The following is a 21,371-nucleotide window of genomic DNA, read 5'->3' as shown; positions in this document are numbered from 1 at the left end:
AGATAATCAGATTATTTAGCTTCTTCATTTTCCTTTTCTAATACTCATTTGCACTGTAGGGTGAAAGCTAAATTAATTAAGCAGTAGCCCTTTTAACAGAGTATTCTCAGTGCCACCCGTAATAGAAAAGTAAGAGCTTCACCACCTGCATGTACTGGACCGGTACAGTAACGCAAGTCTGTCCCACTCACATTGGTGTGCATCTGTTTTTCTCGGGTGCAAGTTCACTGCGCTGGCATTATGCCGGCTTGCATAAGATAACGTACCAATTTTCCTAAACAAGAGAGAAGAAGAAGAATAAGACTGGTGTACTGTCATAGTCGACTGTAATGGAAGTCCATAGTGCTCGTAGAATTTGTTCCTTAAACTCCCACTAATGTTAGAGCAAGGATGAAGAAGTCGGAGGTTACATAGATACTGTCCTCAATAGTTATGTACTGTGCTTTCAATTTGCTACATGTACTGTGACAACTTTCTGCTTAATCATTTTGTGTTAATCTTAAGGAGCATTGGTTACAGACTATGTCTTTCTTTCTTCATATAGTTGCTCCTTCCAAATCCAAGAGACCATCAAGGAGGAAGGAGCTGGCTCGAATGGCCCGGCAACGGAGGCTGGATGCCACTGTCGCTGAATATCGGCGGCTGGTTGCCCTGGAGGAGGAGGAGACGCAGTCTGGTACTACAACAACGTCCACTGGGATAGCTGCATCCTCCTCCGTGCGGGCTGCCAGCCAGCGCAGTGCTCCAGCGGTACGGAGCCGGGCTACCAAAGCCAAACGCCACCGCCGAGCAGCAAAGACAGCAGCTGCCCCCCACAGGATTTGCAAGTCACGCCGGCGCCGCTTATCCCTCAGACTGTCCTACCTGGAGCAGGAGGTCCTGAACTATAAGAACTTGGTGGAGGGCCTCCGCTTCGAACATGCCACCCTCCGCAAGGAGCATGATGCCCTGGGTGCTAAAGTCAACAGCACCCTGCCATAGTGTCCCTTGCCCCTTTTTTAGAGACTTTTGGGGGGTGGGAATTGGGAGTTGGGTTTTTTGGGGACTTTTGAAGGACAATCGTTGGGGTTAGGGAGGGTCTTGCGGGAGAATATTTTGTTAGGGCTATAAAAATATACTTTTTGAAACTTTATCTGACCATACCTGTTTTTTACTGCTTTTGAGTCTGGTGGGTGGGGGTTTAACAGTAAGTTTGTTTTCCTGAATAGTCCTTGGACTTTAGTAGTACTACTGTCAATCTCTCGTCTCTCCTAATACTCCATTATACTACCTCCAACCAAACGCTTATCTTACCTGTAATTTCTGTTTGAAAGTAGGGCTAGGCCCAGGGCTGGCTCCACGGGAAATGGCGATTAAGGTTGCAATCCCTAAGTTACAAAAAGTGCCAAAAGGCTTTTCCTTATGGATTTTGTCCACTCCCAACCACTTCTATCCGGTATTAGACCTTCCCAGGAATGCCCCAAGACCCGCCAACCCACTCGCCAAAAAGCACAACACCCCCAAACAGCCCAAAAGCAAAATCTCATACTTACAATATTTCTCGGCCTTCGGTCCAAACGCTCAGTGCAGCTAGGCCATAACTCCAGTTTTCCACCACAGATTTCCTGAAAAGCAAATGCAATCAAGATTAGACTGTCCCAGCAGTGCTCCCAGACCCCAAAACTCACCCACAAACAGCCGGAAACCCCCCAAAGAGCACCTCAAAGGCAAACAAGTCAGCAAAAACACAAAAAAATGTCCGCCTCCGATTTGGTCCAAACCACTTTTATCCGGTATTAGAGCTTCCCAGCAATGACCCCAGAGCCGTCAACCCATGAGAAAACGTGTAGAAGACCCCCAAACAGCCAAAGAGCAAAAGTACAAAAATGGGGACTTAGTCATTTTTTTGCCAATTTCCCAAATCACTCCGCGCACCCTCTGCAGCTAGGCCCTAACTCCCGTCTGCCACCATGGATTTGCTTCAAACCTCTTGCAAACTAAAGTATCCATAGCCAGCATTGCTCCCAGACCCCGAAACCCACCCACAAACACCAGGAAGCCCCCCAAACAGGCCCCCGAAAACGCTACATTGAGCAAAATGTCAGAAATAGCAAAAAAAAATCAGCGTGGATTTTGTCCCAGCCACTTCTATCAGGTATTAGACCTTCCCAAGAATGCCCCAAGACCCGCCAACCCACCTGCCAAAAAGCACAACACCCCCAAACAGCCCAAAAGCAAAATCTCATACTTACAATATTTCTCTGCCTTCGGTCCAAACGCGCTGTGCAGCTAGGCCATAACTCCAGTTTTCCACCATGGATTTCCTGAAAAGCAAATGCAATCAAGATTAGACTGTCCCAGCAGTGCTCCCAGACCCCAAAACTCACCCACAAACAACCGGAACCCCCCCAAAGAGCACCTCAAAGGCAAGCAAGTCAGCAAAAACACAAAAAAAGTCAGCCTCCGATTTGGTCCAAACCACTTTTATCCGGTATTAGAGCTTCCCAGCAATGGCCCCAGAGCCGTCAACCCAGGAGAAAACGAGTAGAAGACCCCCAAACAGCCAAAAAACAAAAATACAAAAATGGGGACTTAGTCATTTTTTTGCCAATTTCCCAAATCACTCCGCGCGCGCTCTGCAGCTAGGCCCTAACTCCCCTCTGCCACCATGGATTTGCTTCAAACCTCTTGCAAACTAAACTATCCATAGCTAGCATTGCTCCCAGACCCCGAAACCCACCCACAAACACCAGGAAGCCCCCCAAACTGGCCACCGAAATTGCTACATTGAGCAATATGTCAGAAATAGCAACAACAAAAATCAGCGTGGATTTTGTCCCAACGACTTCTATCCGGTATTAGACCTTCCCAGGAATGCCCCAAGACCCGCCAGCCCACCCGCCAAAAAGCACAACACCCCCAAACAGCCCAAAAGAAAAATCTCATACTTACAATATTTCTCTGCCTTCGGTCCAAACGTGCAGTGCAGCTAGGCCATAACTGCAGTTTTCCACCACGGATTTCCTGAAAAGCAAATGCAATCAAGATTAGACTGTCCCAGCAGTGCTCCCAGACCCCAAAACTCACCCACAAACAGCCGGAACCCCCCAAAGAGCACCTCAAAGGCAAGCAAGTCAGCAAAAACATAAAAAATATTCCACCTTCGATTTGGTCCAAACCACTTTTATCCGGTATTGGAGCTTCCCAGCAATGGCCCCAGAGCCGTCAACTCACCCGCAAAGAAGTAGAACACCCCCACAAGTGCTGAGTCTTTCTTCATTGGGCGTAATCCAGCCCTCTGCTTTGATGGAAATAAGAGTCTGGAGGAGGAGGATAGAGGAGCATGTTCTTCTGAACTTGTGAACCTGAGGAATGCAGACTGCGGCACCTTCAAATCAATAAGCAAACAAGTGAAGACAGTTCTGCTGATGGGCTTGTTTTTGTGATTAGGTGATTAAAGTTTGAATTATATTAACTGTGCACAACAAAGAAAGACAGACACACAGGAATGAAAGTGAATAAGGACAAAAAAGAAAGTTATTGATTCATTGTCTCATTTTCAGGGCTCGGTGTGAAGGTCCAGGAATAAGAATAAGGCTTCGTCATCATACTCTGCGAATTCAGGCAGGGTGAGCTCAGTGTCACCTGACAGAGTAGAAATTCCCTCATCTACGTTGCTGTCCACCTCGTCTTCATCCGGCGCGCTTTCTCGTACTCTGTAAACTGGTGGTATGAGGTGCTGATTCATCTTGATCATTGTTAACCTCTCCACATTTTTGGGAGAGAGGCGGCTCCTTTTGGGAGTTACAATGGCTTGCAAGTGGGCAAGACAAGTAGTTTAAAACCAGATTGGAGAGCTGTGGCCACAATTCTTTTTTCCCATGCCAATACGCCAATGGGTCAGCATTAACATAGACCTCAGTTGAGTCATTCAGATAGTCCTTCACCATCGACTCAAGGTCCTCCTCCAAGGTTCCTCCACTTTGCTTAGCTGTTGCTGTGACCTTTTGAGATTCAAACCCAAGCCGAGCTAGCCAATCCTTTTCAGCCTCCAATGTTTCTGTTGTGTCTGGTGCAGATGATCCGGTTGCCGGTGTCTTTAACGGCTTAGAGGTCACTTGTGCCACAGCCACAGGTGCAGAAGTGGATTGTTTTGACTGGGGATGGCCTGCTGATGCTGATGTACTGCCTTTTCCTTCAATTTTCTGCCGTTCTCTTTCAAACCTCTTGGCTGACAAGGCTAGCCAACGTTTGTACTTTGGAACATGTTCATCATCAAAAGGAAAGAATGCTCGGCCTGCCAGCGCCTTTTTGTAGCGTGGATCCAGAATAGTAGCACAAATGTAATGCTGGTTTGAGTGGATCATTTTAAGACGTTCATCACCTTGTAGGCGCTCTAATAATTTCTCCGCCAAAACACAGAACACACCTCCTTCAGTTGGTGCTCCAGCATGTACAACAATGGGATAGCTTTTCCCAAATTACAGTCCTCCTTGCTGACTGCACGTGTGAAGACCTCAAAAGGACGAAGCATGCGTGTCAGGCTTTTAACTATGTCCCAATGCGCCGCACCCATCCTCAGGTCCTCAGGTCCTTCTGAGCTGTACCCTGTGATAAGAAATATTGATTGAGTACCGTATACTGCTCATACAGACGCTCAAGCATGTAGAAGGTTGAGTTCCAACGTGTTGCCACCTCCTGGATGAGTGCTTTCACTGGCATTCGACGTTCATGTAGCAGGCTCCTCAGATGCTTCTGGGCCTTAAAAGAATGGCTGAAATGGTTGCACATTTTTCGGCAGGTCTCCACTACCTCGTACGCTGGACTGTCTTTATCACTCAAGAATTTTTTGACAACCAGGTTTATACAGTGCGCCAAACACGGCACTCTGAAATACTGACCCAGCCCCATGGCCTTAACTACATTGGCGCCATTATCCGTGGAAACATAACCAATCTGGCATTTTTTTTGGGACAGCCAGTCAAGGACCTTTGTGTTAAACTCATCCAAAATGTTTTGTGCTGTGTGACGTTTCTCCAAAACAAACATGGCTAGTGTTGCATGTTTCCGAGCAGCTTTAAAAACTTGGTCCGGGTCAACACCTGCGTTTAGCTTTGCTTTAACCCCTGAAAAAGAGACCCAGTGTGCAGTGATGCACATGTAATCAGCGCCTGCGCCACTGGTCCACATGTCTGTTGCCAGATGTATAGTGTGAACAGCACTCTTCTGCAAAGCTGCCCCAATCACCTCCAGCACATCTTCATGTAGTGCTGGAACCGCAACTCTGGCAAAATAGAACCGGCTAGGAACCTTCCATTTAGGGCAGAGCGCTGCCACTAATTCTAGAAAACCAACCCCTTCTACAAAAGAAAAAGAGAGAAGGTCCAGAGCTAGCATTTTAGCCAGCTTAGTGTTATACAGACGCGTCAGTGGGTGGTTGCGTTCATATTGCGCTTCTGTAAACAACATCTTTTTAATGTTGCCCTGGACCAAGCATTTATGGGATGATGATGATATCTTCGACCCTGATGTCTCGCTGATGAACTTTTTCGCATTGGTGTTTCACTCTCTCCCACACTCTTAGTGTGGCTCACATGGGGTGTGCTGCTGACAGGGGTACTGGGTGTAAGTGAAGTGTTTGACACGTCTTCTTCCTCCTCGTCATCATCAGATGAAACAGCATTACGTGCAATTCGGGCTTCCTTGATCGCCTGTAGGTGCGCAAACCATTTGACAGTGTGCTTTCTTTCAAGATTACCTCTCTGGCCTCCGGTACCATAGTTGGAACCAAACTTACCACGACTAACTGCCAACTTACAAATGCTACAAATGGCAAAGTTTTCCTTTTTTGGGCAAACATTAAAGAAGTCCCAAACTGCGGACTTGAAATGTCTTTGGGGGCCGGAGGAGGCGGCGATACTGGTGGTGGTGGTCCTGCTGCTAATGCCAGATGAAGTGGAGGATGTGGATTGCCGAACTTCAGTACGTTTTGCACTTTCACCACCACTAATTGAGGTCGAGGTGGATGGAGGTCCCTTCTGGCGACTAAGAAATATGGAAGCAGTAGGTGTTGGTGTACTAGTTAACTCCAATGATTGTGATGTTTCTTCCATTGCCTCCTCGTCGACAACATCATCACGCTCAGCAGCTTCTCGGGCTAGGGTCAAAATGTCTTTTTGCTGCATGCCCGCTGGGGCTGCAGTGACCTTTTTGATGACTGTGTCGTCGTCGTGAGAGTCTTCATCAGCAGGAGTATCCGCCACTTCTTGTTGAGCCTCATCACACTCCATAACTATGAGTTTTTCGATGACCTTCCTTTTACGCTTAAGTACTTTTGTCAGATCATGGTGTGCCTCACTCTCAGACGGCAGTGGTGCTGGTTCCCAATTGGGATCCATATCATCAGAAGGAGGTGGGCTTGAAGAAGATGTAGACACCAACCTTGATCTTTTCCTTGCTAGGGATGTGGAAGACAATGAATGATCATCAGGAGGAGTGGCTTCCAATGATACCTCGGCTTGATTGTCGATTTCCTGATGTGCCCCTACTTCGGGAGGAACAACTATTGTGGGCACTTGTGACCCTCCATGCACCTCTGCTTTCGCATCTACTTGAGCTGCCTCTCCTTCCACATGTACTTGGGCTTGTACTTGCACATGTGGTTGTTGTTGCGGCTGTGGTTGTTCAACACTTGTCAGATGAGTTACAACAACCTGTGTTGATTCAGGGACATTGCTGCTACTTTCTTGCGATGAGCCAACATCACTGGTCGATGGTGATTGAAGAAGTACACTGACTGCCTCTGCAGCACTCAAGGGCTTGGACTTAAGTTGGCGTGGTGGTGGTGGTGGAGGCACTGAGCCCAATGGAGCGGGGGTGCTGCTCCCAGCTTGGTCCCCAGCAGATCTCGCTGCTGCTGCAGGCGTACTTTTTTTTTTACTCCCAAAAAACGTGGCGGCCGGCACACCAGCCTCCTTGGTAACTTGCTTCTTCTGCTCCTTACTGGCAACTTTCTTGCTAGAGGAGCTACGGAGAACTTTTTTTGGGGCCATCTTCTTCAGAGCAGGTCAGAACAGCAGGCCGCAGTTGCACGAGTTGCAGAGTTGTCTGTGGGCAGACGTGACGTCGCGTGACGTTATGCTGCACACACACACAGCTGCAGGACTTCTTCCTGGCACTGGTGCTTCTCTTGAGTCTTGTGCACCTAAAAGCAATGGAAGACAGAGGAACATCAGTTCAGTTATACACCCCAAAAAAATCGGAAAAAAAACAGAAAAATCAGCACAATCCCATGCCCTCCATGATGTTTAAATTCAAGACACCCGACAGAAAGACTAGGCCCATGCAACACTCACTAGTCACTACACCTGGTGAAAAGGCCACAACAACAGGCCAAAAAAATGAAAATCACAGAAAAATCAGCACAATCCCAGGCCATCCAGCCCCTCCATGATGTTTAAATTCAAGACAACCCACAGAAAGACTAGGCCCATGCAACACTCACTACCCCTGGGCATAAAGGTTGAAAACTAGGCAAAATGGTTGCAGCCCTAACAACACTGCCTGTATTCAAAGTGGCCCCCTCTCTCCCAGCACATGGCCAGGGCCTGTAGCAGCACTCAAAATGGCCCCCACCCACATGGCCTGTCCCCATGAACACCCCAAAAAAACGAAAATCACAGAAAAATCAGCACAATCCCAAGCCATCCAGCCCCTCCATGATGTTTAAATTCAAGACAACCCACAGAAAGACTAGGCCCATGCAACACTCACTACCCCTGGGCATAAAGGTTGAAAACTAGGCAAAATGGTTGCAGGCCTAACAACACTGCCTGTATTCAAAATGGCCCCCTCCCTCCCAGCACATGGCCAGGGCCTGTAGCAGCACTCAAAATGGCCCCCACCCACATGGCCTGTCCCCATGAACACCCCAAAAAAACGAAAATCACAGAAAAATCAGCACAATCCCAAGCCATCCAGCCCCTCCATGATGTTTAAATACAAGACAACCCACAGAAAGACTAGGCCCATGCAACACTCACTACCCCTGGGCATAAAGGTTGAAAACTAGGCAAAATGGTTGCAGGCCTAACAACACTGCCTGTATTCAAAATGGCCCCCTCCCTCCCAGCACATGGCCAGGGCCTGTAGCAGCACTCAAAATGGCCCCCACCCACATGGCCTGTCCCCATGAACACCCCAAAAAAACGAAAATCACAGAAAAATCAGCACAATCCCAAGACATCCAGCCCCTCCATGATGTTTAAATTCAAGACACCCCACAGAAAGACTAGGCCCATGCAACACTCACTACCCCTGGGCATAAAGGTTGAAAACTAGGCAAAATGGTTGCAGGCCTAACCACACTGCCTGTATTCAAAATGGCCCCCTCCCTCTCAGCACATGGCCAGGGCCTGTAGCAGCACTCAAAATGGCCCCCACCCACATGGCCTGTCCCCATGAACACCCCAACAAAACGAAAATAACAGAAAAATCAGCACAATCCCAAGCCATCCAGCCCCTCCATGATGTTTAAATTCAGGACAACCCCACAGAAAGACTAGGCCCATGCAACACTCACTACCCCTGGGCATAAAGGTTGAAAACTAGGCAAAATGGTTGCAGGCCTAACAACACTGCCTGTATTCAAAATGGCCCCCTCCCTCCCAGCACATGGCCAGGGCCTGTAGCAGCACTCAAAATGGCCCCCACCCACATGGCCTGTCCCCATGAACACCCCAAAAAAACGAAAATCACAGAAAAATCAGCACAATCCCAAGCCATCCAGTCCCTCCATGATGTTTAAATTCAGGACAACCCACAGAAAGACTAGGCCCATGCAACACTCACTACCCCTGGGCATAAAGGTTGAAAACTAGGCAAAATGGTTGCAGGCCTAACAACACTGCCTGTATTCAAAATGGCCCCCTCCCTCCCAGCACATGGCCAGGGCCTGTAGCAGCACTCAAAATGGCCCCCACCCACATGGCCTGTCCCCATGAACACCACAAAAAAACGAAAATCACAGAAAAATCTGCACAATCCCAAGCCATCCAGCCCCTCCATGATGTTTAAATACAAGACAACCCACAGAAAGACTAGCCCATGCAACACTCACTACCCCTGGTGAAAAGGCCACAACAACAGGCCCAAAAAACGAAAATCACTGAAAAATCAGCACAATCCCAAACCATCCAGGCCCTCCATGATGTTTAAATTCAAGACACCCCACAGAAAGACTAGGCCCATGCAACACTCACTACCCCTGGGCATAAAGGTTGAAAACTAGGCAAAATGGTTGCAGACCTAACAACACTGCCTGCATTCAAAATGGCCCCCTCCCTCCCAGCACATTGCCAGGGCCTGTAGCAGCACTCAAAATGGCCCCCACCCACATGGCCTGTCCCCATGAACACCCCCAAAAATCGAAAAACACAGAAAAATCAGCACAATCCCAAGCCATCCAGCCCCTCCATGATGTTTAAATTCAAGACAACCCACAGAAAGACTAGGCCCATGCAGCACTCACTACCCCTGGTGAAAAGGACACAACAGGCCAAAAAAACGAAAATCACAGAAAAATCAGCACAATCCCAAGCCATCCAGCCCCTCCATGATGTTTAAATTCAAAACACCCCACAGAAAGACTCAGTGCACCCACCACTGAGTACCCCTGGGCAAAAGGCCCCAAAACAGCCCAAAAATCGAAAAATCCAAAATTGTAGTTGCAGCAACTGTAATGCCCCAAACAAACTTACTTGTGAAATTTCTAATCCAAAAGTGATCCAAAGAAAGTCAAAAAGGCCTCAAATCCAAATATCCAGCAGCATCCACAAAAAGTAATCCTTCCAGCTCCAGATCCAAATGAAAAGTGACCAGGAGATGGACAAAGCACTGGGAGGAGCCTGCTGGACAGGAACAGGAAGTTGAAGACTGTGGGACACTTCCTTCCTCCCACCCCCACCTCCCCAAAATGGACTCCTTGCAAAAAAAGTGCAGGCAAATGTCAACCCGAGGAGTTATTCAGATAAAAATCATCATTTCCAGAAGGTTTATGCTGCTTGCTGGTGGATTTCTTGTGCAGAATTGCAAATTTTATATTTTCGCGAGTGCGAGATTGTTGCTGCTCGCCGCATCTACAAGCTCGCAATTGCGAAGTCCCGCGATACGTGATCATGGCGTACTTGCGTTGACAAACTCTCGCTGTGCAAGTTGGCAAGCCGCGATGACGAAATCGTGCTCGCCAAATTCCCACGGGATCCCGCAGCAAGATCCAAAATGGCGCAGCACTCGCAAAATATCGAGAAAAACAACTCGGCAAACGCTGAATGACGGTAAGTAAATGCCGCGCGCAGCAAAATTGTATCACCAAGAAAAAAAATTCGCTGCGTGCGAATTTGCGGATTTTTGGTAAATTCGCGAGCGTTCGCGGATTGCGAATTTACCGAAAATCCGCAAAATCCGCAAGCGGAACGGATTTTCCACCCATGCTTAGTTACCTTCCACTTTTACAGCTGCGGCAGATTACCATAAGACGAGAGTTGCTAGAGGTGTCTTTAGTCAGGAAGACACTGCAGGGCAAGAGTTGGGAGATTTCTTTAAGGGTTTTCTGCCGTTCTGGGGACCGATGGCTAACAGTAGGAATATTCGTCAGTTGACGAGAGTGGTTGAGTCCACCATAGTCGAAACTGCCGGTGCCCTTGGAAACTTGATTGCTGAGCTCCAGTCGGATAGACTTATGACACTCCAAAATAGAGTTGCCCTTGATGTCATACTAGCAGATCGAGGTGGAGTTTGTAAGCTGATTCAATCGAGCTGCTGTGTTTTCATTCCAGACAACGCTCCATCAGTCTTCCAGGCCATTTCCAAGCTACATAAGATTACCGATTCTGTCCATTTGGACAAAGGAGATTGGTCATTGATGGGATGGTTATGGGGATTGATATCCACTTGGGGTTGGAAGATTTTGATGGTTATTGGGATGGTCTTAGCTATCCTTTTCCTGTTCTGTCTCTGTGTACAGTGAGCTCCTACAATTTGTGGCCTCTGTGCTACTTCGTGTGTAAGGAGACCTGTCCAGAGAAAGATCCTAAGTAATAGGATGATGCTACAGCAACATATTGATGATCTGATGGATATAGATCCGGATTCAGATTGACATGGGTTTGGGTCTGTTGCCTATGTAAGGGCTAAAGGAGGGTCTGTAGTTCCGTGGTTTGCGATTGAGGTTCGACGGTTCCGAACCTTTCAATAAAGGTCGTCGGAAACAGACAATTTTGGTGTCAGCAGACAGCAAATGGCGAGTGTAGCGTGTCTGAGTGTTTTCGTATGAATCGATATAGGAGAACACTCCGTATTCAAGGATTTAGTTTGAACCTCTGGGTTCCATTTTGTGTACGGCAGCCATTTTGTATGGTTGCCCTCACATAGGCCCGATGACTGTGGCCGAACGAGTCCTTGAGACACGTATGCCTTAGCTGACTTTTGAGTGACCCGGCCGAACTGACTCCTTGCCCGAGGCCGACCTCGCTGAGCCAGTTCCTTGTTCAGCAGCTGGTCTGATAAAGATCAAAGAGCAGGACGTGCCCGAGTTTATGGTACACTGCTCCCACCTTTCTACCTCACTTCCAATCTGTTTCTGCCTTTCCTTTACGACATAATCATTGATTTGGGTTGAAGATTTTATGATGGATTTGTCCGGCCTGATCGAACAGGAAACCTGGAATTTGCTTGGTCATTTCTGGTGGGCTGGACAACGGAAGATGGGATTGTCTGAGATTGTCGTCATACGCTACTTTCAAAATGTTACACTGTCATTGGTCAGTTTGTATGCACCTAATGCTAATTTGAAATGTTGCCTGAGGCTTGATTTTTGGCATAAAAGACCATGCTCCGCTCATTGAATTTGTGCAGTCTCTGGCAAACCACCTGTGCGTGCTTCGTAGATCTCTGTTCCTGGTTGCAGCCAATAAACTTTGGTCTTTGACGTCATCAAGAAGTATCCCGTGTCTCTGTTTGCCAAAACAGGGGAACTCGAAGGTATCAGGCGTTCTCCCTGACACCGCTGGGTTCTAAAACCCGGTCCTTCAGTATTTACCTGACTTGAGGGCAATTACTTAGTAGGTGACGGGGCTGCTCCAGAGAACACTGTCCCATTATGACTCAACTACATAAGTAAAACCCTAGTTAAAACAATATGCCCCCACTTTATCCTGGTCATTTTTTGTTTGAACTGTCTAATAAGCTTCTTTCATTTAACCACATCCACTCACAAACCTGCAGTTTACTAAACATTCTTACTGTGTTTCACATTATTTGCCGGATATGGCCTGGGATATCCAAATGGCGGTCGATTATGAGGTGTACCAGATTCCAGAAATTTCTGACAGGTGGTGGGGGGCCCAACTGTGAAAACATTTCAGCTTGGGGGGCTCAATCTAAAAAGTTTGAAGACCTCTGCTCAAGGGGATAGTTCAAGGGTTTCCATCACTGCCACCAGACAGACAGATTCTATATTGGAGAGGACCTCCAAATGATGATTTAAGTCCCGTACCAGTAGAAACCTGTTGGTCTGTAACGTATAAGGGGCCAGACACTCTAGCAATGCTGAACAAAACGCCTTCTTGTTACCTCCAAGGGGGTGATATGCTAGAGCTCCGCCCCAATCAATCTCTTGGCCGCACTGCACTCTAAAAAATCAGTAGCCCTAAATTGGGGGAGGATAGTGTATCAAGAGTCTTAATATGATAAGGGGGGGTGAGTGGCGATGGCCAAGCCTCCACCCCATTTTCCTGATCTATCCAGACATACCACAGCCACATGTTTTGGGATAGATCTCGCATTCAAATACAACCCCTTAAAGGGTACTGCTATGTCTGCCCTGATCTGTCTCTCACTTCCAGTATCCTGCCCCTTGTCAGTAGGACTGGGGATGGAGTATGAAAGGGGGCTAAGGGGTGTATGCTTGACTTCACCCAATGCCCATCCGCAATCGGGACACCTCTCTAACGCAACAGCATCTACTACTTGCAGGTTAATTCTCCCCCCTGCACAGGCTAAGGCAAGCCAATATTCCACCAACCTCTCTTTGGGGTACACCAGCCTGGGAGCCTGAGGTCACTGTGGGAAAACGAGCAGCATCCTCTGGCAGCCAGCAGCGTCCAGGCGTGGACGCGCAGACGGGTTTGGCGTCCGTTGTGCGGCCCGAAATGCAGTGATTGTTATACCTGGGAGGGCTGACCACTAGAGCGCTAACCGTAGAGTGGCGCCCCGCAGGTTTGAAAAGCTGTGGGCGTGCTCTCTCCACTCAATCAATCGGAAATCTGATTACGGTGGACCGGAGAGCTGCCCAAACAGTGCGCAAAACATTAATCAGGTAAGAGGCAGTTCAAAATAAAGGCGGTTGAAAACAAATATCGCATCAGAAACATTGCGTGCTAAAAACAAAGCGACAAGAGATTCCTACTCAGGCTGCTTCCTTCTCTGTTCACATGGAGCACCCTGTGGGGGCTCCTGGGAATTCCAAGGTCCACCAGGTAGGTGACCTCTCCCTTCTGCTCAAGGACTGTATGGGGTCTATTCCACTTGTCTCGGAGGGCTGCTGGGACCACAGGCTCCAACACCCATACTTTCTGTCCTGGCTGATACACAGTCAGTACAGCTTTTTAGTCATGCCAAGCTTTCTGTAATCCTTGACTATCCTCAAGGTTTTTACTTGCTTGCCTATACTCAGCCATCCTGGAGCAGAGACCAGTACATAGTCCACTATGTCTTCCTTAGCTGGTTTGAGAGGTAACTCCCATCCCTCCTTCACTAAACACAAGGGACCCCTAACTGGATGCCCAAGCAGAAGTTCAAAAGGACTGTAGCCAACCCCCTTCTATGCGACCTCTCTGTAGGCATAGAAAAGGCAGGGCACGAGCCCATCCCATTTTCACCTAAGCTTTTCTGGGAGGCCCATGATCATGCCCTTCAGGGTTTTGTTGAACTGTGGTAAATACATTAATTACCCCAACATAATTTCTATACATTAACAAGGAGCATATATCTAATGAGAGGCAGAGTCCGTGGCGTCCGTTTCAGAAGGGCTTTATTACATTCGCTGCAGCCAATGGAGAATCGGGTTCCATCACCACTAAGGTTCAGGAAGGATCGACATCTAACGTTTATTCACAGAGTACATCATTTATAGTACGAATGTACATTAACTTGCAAGGAGAAGGTGGAGCAAGTGAAAGAGAGAGAGATAAGAACACATAGGCGTGTAAAAGGGCGTACATGTAGGCGTTCCCTTGGTGAGTCACAAGTGTGTCATAGGTGGGTGGATAACTGGAGGGGGGTCTGCATGGCTTGGATGGGGTCATGGAAGGGGTCTGAATGTCCAGCTGGAACCTTTACCCTACTTGAGTGCGTAACCTAGCCATGACGTGTAACAGACAAGTTGCTGGAGGAGACAGGAAGGGGTTGACTTTTGTGCTAGTAGAGGAGTCTTGGATGTCAGAACGACCTGTACCTCGAGTACTATCTAGTATCTTTAGTTTCGGAGAATATATTATCTAACTTAAAGGTCGCTCGGGCAAAGGCTATTCATCACTGAATGCTAGTAAGGGCCTATATTTCTCCATGCATAGCATGGGGGCTGGGGCTTTCTTATGGATGCGAGCTCTGTAAATTACTTGAATGGAGACAGAAAGGCTAGGCCCTATCTTCTGCAGGCTGAATATGTTTATCCTTTTCATTAAGCAGGAATGCGTTTCTGTGGAGCAGAGCAGATAACTGTAGGCCAAATACTGTCTTGGCAGGCCAGACCGGGCACCTCTCGGCTGAGTAGGAAGTAAGGGAGAGGTCAGGAATGAATAACTAAACTGCATTTTCCAGAGCATTCAGGAGGCTGAATTCGGGTCCTGGCTCGACTAGGCCACAAAAACGGGTGCATCTTATAAAGACGTTGGCAACATAGGCTTAAAAGCAGAAATATTGTTTCTAACATGGAGGGCCTAGTAACTGACATGTTAACGTTGGTCGCAAATGCATATGCGTCTTCATTTCGGCCATAGAGGGAAAATGCATGGATGTCATACATGTACATTGAACGTTGGGGTACACGATAGGGGACATACTTGGCCATATAAAATTCAATTTTCCTCAGAACCTTTCAACTAACCGATTGCATTGTGGGTGATAGGGTGTGGTAAATTTGTAATTTACTCCACACTCCGTCCACATTGCTGTAATGAAGTTTGTACCTCTGTCCGTTAAGAACTCCATAGGGAAACCCACTCAGGAAAAAATTCCCAGGAGGGCCCAGGACACCCCAGGAGCTGTGGTGGTTCTAAGGGGTATTGCTTCTGGATACCTAATGGTATAGTCCACCCCCACTAGTATGAAGCTGTGCCCAGATGTAGTTGGAGGGTTCATGGGACCAATTATGTCAATCCCAACCCTCTCAAAGGGAACCCCACCACAGGTATGAGGGGGGGCCTTTGTGACACCACCTGACTTACCACTGGCTTGGCAGGTGATGCAGAAGCAACAAAATTCCTTTGTGTCCTCTGACATGTGAGGCCAGTGAAAGTGAGGGACAGGCCTGTCCCAAGTCTTGCTTTGGCCTAGGTGTGCTGCTATAGGGATATCATGTGCCAGTGTCAGTAGGAAGCCCCTAAACTTCAGCGGTGTGACCAACCTCCTGGTGGCACCAGGCTTGGGGTCTACATCCTCTGATTAAAGGAGTCCTTCACCCCAGTAGATCATTTGCAAAATCACTGGCACTACAAAAAGCCTCAGCCGCAGCCGCAGCTTGCTGTCTGAGGGGTTCAAGAGAGAGGCAGCTGTGCTGCTCCCGACTCAGATCTGTCCTGGAAGGGCCGCCCCCTGTCCCCAAGAACTCAACCTGATCATTTTTAAGTTCCTCTGAGAAATTTCCTAACAGGGACTGGGATCATTCCCCTCGGGAGACTAGTCCTCACTCTGTGTCTTGGGGGAAGACACGGCCTTACCCCTGCTGCTCCTTCTCTTGGAAGGCACCTGGTCTATTTTTCCAGGATCCAAGGCTTGTGTAGTTGAAGACGGTTTGGCCTGTGACCTAGTCACAGCAAACATATCTGCAGAGATGCCCATCATTGCTGCATGTGTCCTGAGTTCCACTTCAGCCTAGGCTGAGGTCTCCAAATCATTGCCCAACAAGCATTCCACAGGGAGGTCTGAGCTAACCACAACCTTCATAGGGCCAGTTACCCCATCCCAGCTGAAATTAGCAATTGCCAAGTAATGGTCTGTCCTGACATTGTTAGCATTGGTCACGTGGTAAATCAGACCAAGTATGATCTGGTCTGGACCCACAAGATCTTTAGTCACCATTGTGACACTTGTTCCTGTGTCCCTATATGCCATGGCCTCCTTACCATTGATCAAAGGCTGTTGTCTGCATTTGCCCAGCTTACTGGGGCTTACAAATAAGGAGTCAATATCCATGCCTCCATCACAGACAAGCACAGCCTGAGCTGGAGTTCTGACTAGGCCAGAACCCATCTCAGATCCCAAGGTTGACCCTACTATACCCTTGTTCCCTGTACCACCACTTGAAGCTGAACTAGGGGAACAGTTGCCTTAGGGGCAGTGGTGGTGGTAGGAGGATCCTTGGCCCTTGAACAACTGGCATCTCTTGTCCAATGGCTTTTCTCCTTAGACAGGAAGCACCAAGGTTTATTTTTGCCTTTATCTTTGTTAGACTGAGACTGCTCCCCAGATGCAGGTTTATGGGGCCCTGATGAAGACTTCTGGTCTTCACCCTTTTCCCATCCTTATCTGAAGGTTTAGCATCTTGCTTCTTCTGGTCACCACCTGTGGTCTGGTTGTTCTGTTCATCCTGGTCCTGACCCACTTATCTGCCTTCTTTCCCAATTGTTGGGGAGAAGTCAGATCAGAGTCAACCAGATACTGATGCAACAACTGATTTTGGCAATTATTAAGGATCTGCTCCCTCATATTCAAATTGTACAATCTCCTGAAATCATTCCCTTTGATGCCAAGTAACCATCCTTCCAGAGCTTTAGTAGTACAATCTACAAAGTCTACCCAGTCTTTAGTCTGTGTCTTTTGGGTGTCTCTGAACTTAATCCTGTACTGTTAAGTGGCTAAGCCAAACCCGTCAATGAGAACACTCTTCAGGACTGATTAGTTGTCAGCATCCCCTTCTCTAACAGCCAGGAGCTTATATCTACCTTTGTCATCAAAGGAGAGCCACAAGATAGTTGCCCACTGCTCTTGAGGGACGCTCTGTACTTTACAGGCCCTTTCCAAAGCATAAGGTGACATAACATAACATAACATAACATGAGGTATAAAGAGTGGGTGGTGCAGGGAATGAGGACAGGCCAGGAGCTGATACCTTTTTTGACCTAGACTCAAACCCTGGCCAGGAGGATCAAGTCATGTGCGTTTCTAGGAAGCTGAAGATAAAGAGAAATTCCAACAACCAACGTCTCATTGTGGTGTTACTCTTGGATGACCTTAGGAAGACCCCAGGGCCAGATGAGGGGTCGGTATCTGGCTGGAGCACCAACAAGCCTTGGCAAAAGCAACTGATGCTGGAAGGTCAAACAGATTACGATGTGGACCAGCAAGGTCCAGGGGACTCACTAAGCAACGGAGAGCCAGGGCATATCTGGAGAAACCAGGAAAGCCCAACAGTAATCAAGATGACTCTCAGGAGGACCCACAGGAGAAATGACCAGGAGTTGCGAAGGGACCTCAAGCAAGATTACATAGTACCAGCCCATGGAGCACTTGGTGCAAGGAGTCTAGAGTTCTTTGGTGCAAATACTGCGCAGGGTCAGGACTACACACAGTGCAATGCAAAAGCTCAGGAATTGCCAACAAGCATATCCAACTGCAAATAGATGCTGTGCACAGGGGTTCGGGTTATGCAGTCCTTACAAGGGATACTGGCCTCAAACCTGCTGAGAGGGCAGATCAACCTCTGGGACCTTTGTAAATCACCCCCTGTGTTGTTGGAGTCTTCAGAGTTGACAGGAGCTCGGAAACAGCAGACCGGTCAGTAGTGTTGAGGTGCCTGCGAATGCAGGGGAGTGACTCCTACACACCAAGGTAGATTCTTCAGTTGTCCTTAGTGCACCACAGTTCCTGCACGAAACCTGTATTAAGCAAGGACACAGACAAAGCTTTGAACAGAGAGGGGGACAGATTCCAGCGAAGTCCAGAGTGTCCAGATGGTCGAAGGTCAGTGGTTTCTTCTTGTAGAATCTTGTCCACATAAAATCTAAAGAGCTACAGTCGGGTAAGCCCTTTAGTACCCACAGGAGAAGGTTGGACAGATTCAGGGGACCCTCCTAGGGGAGGGGCAGAACAGAGGGGATGTTACTTCCATGTTTTTTGTCCAGATTCGCACCAGAGCAGGAGCCAATGGCTCCCAGAACTGGTTTGAGCTGGACTATGCACAGGGACACCAAATGTGTCCCAGGTGCAGACTTTCAGGCACTCTCAGAGTGCACCCACCCAACCCCAATACACTAAATCCTGTCTGGGAGGTGGTCACACCTCCCTGTGACAGGATGCCTAGTGTGCTGCCTTCCTCTGCTCAAGATTGGCTCAGCAGCAGGAGGGCAGAAATGTGTCTCTGGTTGGCAGTATCCATTTTGTGCTGTCTGGGTCGAGAAGGCTGGCACCGGATAGACCAGTGAACCCATGAAGCTGGAATCATGCCTCCCACACCGGTTACCGGTGTGGAGGTGATTCCAAGGTGTTTGATACCAAACACAATATGTTTCTATGCAGCCGTTTTTGAGATAGCGTTTACAGCAAGGATATAAGGCACCTCTGCCTAAATGTCCGGCTGAGTTACAGACAACCCGGGAGAATGGTCTCTGAAGGCTGCAGAGATGCTCTGCTCATGCTTACTTCATTGTAGCTGGCGGAGCCCACGACCGTTCTTCTAACTGAGTAGGAGTTACGAGCGCTGACTTAACTAAAGAAACCTGACGGATACGTTTCAATTTTCTCTGCAGGTTTAAGGCTTTTAACATCAAGTGGTGAAATTAGATGACTCCGCTAAAAGTTATTTCAGAATTCTGCATTGTGATTCATTCGCTGAGGACGATCCTCGATATTCGACAGTCCTGTGTGGAAATTCTTTTAAAGACCTGTTGGACATCTGTCCCATTAATTGGACAATCAACTACTCCATATTGTACAGGGGTCTTCTTGCATATCCTTTTTGTCCTGAAGATGGTCTCGATATATTATCTATAGAGACCGAAACGTCGACCAACGCTCTTTCTTCCTGGATTTAAACTATCAAACTGTAATATAGAAGAAAAGCGTTCACAACAGTTACAAAGAAGTTGTTTAATGTCTAATATATGCACTTCTTGTATTCTTGCTGATATACTCCCAGTACCCTATTTATGATTTTCAATACGTATAAAATACAACTTTTTTACAGACACCCTTGTTCTCTTCTTTTCTTATGTTTGGATCACATAGTGTGACTATATCAAATTTATTTTTTAACAAAAATTGTTGAATTTATTTACAGACTGACATCCATGTGGGTCTTAGATTAAAATCATTTAAAATATCCAAATTTTGTAATCAAAATCCCTTGAAAGTATCTTTACCCTTTCACTGCTCATGCAGGGGCACCCTCTCAGTCAAAACCCGGGACCCTGCATTCAGGATTAATATGGTCTGCTATAGGAGTGATTTATAAGTTTTACATGTAGTGACCTGTAGATATAGTGAACCTACATCTAAAGTAAGTGGTACAAGCACCAGCTTACACAGGTTGCAATAGCAGACCCGTAGTTCTGTTTTGCATGGCCTCTCATGGATGGCATAATACATGCTTCAGCCCATGGGGTACCTATGCCCAGGGTACATGGGTACCATATACTAGGGACTTATACGGGTACCCTAGTATCCAATCTGGAGTGTACCAAAGTACATGCATAACAATTTAAAGGAGAAAGCAGATATACTGATTCCTGATTAGCAGGATCCCAGTCAGACTAGTCAAAAACAGTACAACATCAAGCAAAAAGTGGGAGTAACCATAAGAAACGGATCCTCCTTTCCTACACTCAAAGTCTACGCTTATGTTTTGGGATGAGTAATTATTATTTGTGTTTGATATGATGTAGGAGCTCGTTGTAAGTGCTGCTTCATTTATATGGTAGTAATAATAGATTGTATGTGTTTTTAGATATTCACCATGTATGGTGTATATCTGAGTGAATGGTTTGGGACATATTCCCAACCATCATCCACGTGTCACAATGTCTCAGTTTTAGTAAGTTAAATGCTATAGCGAATATTAGGACCTGTTTTTTGTTTTTTAGGTTGTCATGTAAAAAGAAAAGGTTTTTCATTTTGTGTCATTATTAAAGCCCTCATTACGATGGCTGTCGGACGAGCATCCGACCGCCATCGTATTGGGATGAACACCGCCTGACATGTAGTCAGTGGCTCCACCCACCATATTACCATGCAATCGCCATGAAGGCAGTCGGAACCATGCTTTTTCCTATTGCGGCTTGTGCTGCGGGACGGAAACGGGGCGCAGTATAAGCCACAATTGAAAAAGGCGTGTCTGGAAACATTCATGCACCATGTGGCAGGCACCATCTCGTGCTTGGCGCATGGTGTATGGATGTCTGTAGGACACCACATGTGCTCCCCAGACCCCATAGAGTAGGCCCACGAGTGACATAGGCTCTGCTAGGGGCACCCAAAGTCCCACTCTGTCTGTCCTTACATGGCGGTCGGACCACCATGTAAAGGCAGAGGGAAAAGAGCATCCTAATCCCTACAGCAGTGCCTCTGCAGGCACCACCTCCATTTTAGGGATTATGCTGTGTCTGAGGCTCCGATGGGCTCCTTGAGTCTGACGGAGGTGTTGGTTAGTACCTCCGCTCACTGTGCTCCAACCAGCCGCATCATTATGCGGCGGTCCGACTGCAGCCTCCAAAGTCTGATGGATCGCCTCCAACATATTGATCGAGCCCTAAGTGTTCAGGTATGTGTATGTCTTGGTATCTTCTAGGGGCAGTCGGGGTATCCCCGGTGGCTCTTATCGTTCATACAATTAAACATTTTAAAGTCCTGAGAGTTGGTAGTTGGCCTGTTATGTGTTTGTGGGCTTTAGGTCTTTAAGAATTTCCCGCGTGGGGCCCTAGGAGATAGGGCTTGCCTTTCTTTTTTGCAGTTTTTACAAGGACATTCGAAAGTTAGTTTTAAACCCCCCTTTTTTATCGAACAGGCTCTTCTACTATCAAAATGCTTTTAACTTTATATGTAGTTTGGATAATTTAAAAACATTGAATTCAGTCATTGTTTTTATGCAAAGGGCTATCAGAAGAAGAAAAGATCTCTCATAT

Source organism: Lissotriton vulgaris, chromosome 3_1 (assembly GCF_964263255.1).
Source record: "Lissotriton vulgaris chromosome 3_1, aLisVul1.2, whole genome shotgun sequence".
NCBI lineage: Eukaryota > Metazoa > Chordata > Amphibia > Caudata > Salamandridae > Lissotriton > Lissotriton vulgaris.
The sequence above is the reverse complement of the archived record's forward strand: the minus strand, read 5'-3'. Positions refer to the sequence as shown.